Source organism: Cynara cardunculus, assembly GCF_001531365.2.
Source record: "Cynara cardunculus var. scolymus isolate 2C chromosome LG 12, CcrdV1, whole genome shotgun sequence".
NCBI classification, from domain to species: Eukaryota; Viridiplantae; Streptophyta; class Magnoliopsida; order Asterales; family Asteraceae; genus Cynara; species Cynara cardunculus.
The window spans coordinates 4,694,651-4,696,323 of record NC_037539.1 but is presented as its reverse complement, the minus strand read 5'-3'; positions in this window follow the sequence as shown (position 1 = coordinate 4,696,323).

The window sequence follows — 1,673 nt, the reverse complement described above, 5'->3', positions numbered from 1 at the left end:
ACAGTTACCACAAACAACTCAGTTCTCCCTTGAATAGGCCCCTCTCTCTCTCTATATATATATATATAATATATAATATGGTGTGGGGCCTAGTCCATGTCCGAAAAGAGTCGGGAAATTAGTAAAATATGGAAGAGTGAGCAGTCCAGGAGGAGAAAGGTTTAACCAATTGTCAAACAAACACCACATTTTTAATTAATAGCAGACATCACATGGCCAATTCCTTATTACTTAATTTACATTTTCATTTTCATTTTGATTTTTCAAGCCCATCAACCATTTCTTCCTTCTTTTCATTTATTTAGAAAATCAAGATTAAATACCTAAAAAGTAAAGCATACATGTATCTACTTACAATTACAAATCAACAAGAATAAAAGTCTATGCCTAAATTCCTACCAACTCTTTGTTAATCCAATAAAACAACCTTAAATTTTGTCCATACATATTACAAAACACATCAATATTAACTGGTTTCATCGTACTTATAATTATAATATTTTTGTTAATTAAAATAAAATTGATTCGATAAAACACAAAACTGTAAAGAAAGAGACCCCTTCTCTCTCTCAACAAAATAGTCAATACTAAGAATGATTAAAAAATTGAAATATGTTACCGACACATGTTGAATGGTAAATTACGGTAGGTTTTAACCGGTCTACACTTAGATTTTTCAATGATGTATTTGATTTGATTTTCATATTTGATATTTATACTTAATTTTGATTATTATTATTAAAGAAAATGGCTATCAAAATTTAATAAACATTGTCATAATTAAACTCTGTCTTAAATTCAATTTTTTGTATTTATTACTCGCTTTAATCACATTATAAATGGGTTTTTAACATACATAATATTAGGGGAGGATCTAATGCATGGCCCCCAACAAACCCATCATTTTTTTTAAGAAAAAAAGACTACAAAAATATTTGTTTAGTAAACTTTTTATTGTGCGTCCAACAAGAACAAGACAAGGGCCCCAACTTGATATTCTTATTGTTAATTGGTTCATTTGTAGCACACATTGATATTTTGGTTTGAAATATAAAATATAAAAATTATACACCTCAATGAATTAGTAAAAAGTCAACTGAAAATCGACTTGAATAAATTATCTTTATTCGGTTAAATGAACCGTTTAAGCCGAAAAGGAAAACCCAAAACCGTTTTCATCCGGATGAATTATTTGATTTTGAAAAAAAAATCTACACCCCTAAATGTGCCCCCAACTATAAAAGTTTCTAAATCCACCACTACATAACATACTAATATTGGGAGATTTTAATGTGATATTTATCACATAATCGAAAGTTACAGTATAATTTAACAATTGACATATCCATCATTAATAATTAATAAATCTATCTAAAGTGAGTGTAAAATAGAAAGAATTGAACTTTAGTTATAGAGGAAAAAAAAATTAATTACTGATTTCAAAAATAGGTAAAACTAAATTTCCAAAATCTACCACTTAATTAATGACTTAAAACACAAAGTATTTAAGAGTTAATAAGATAGATAAATTAATTTTATTCGAAAGTTGGCTTGGTGAGGATGATGGCCATACCGAAGCTCTCCTCCTTGTTCTTTCTTTTTGTCTTTCAAAAAGAAAATAAGATAGATAAATTACATAAAATTATTCTTTGATTAATTATAAAGGATAACAA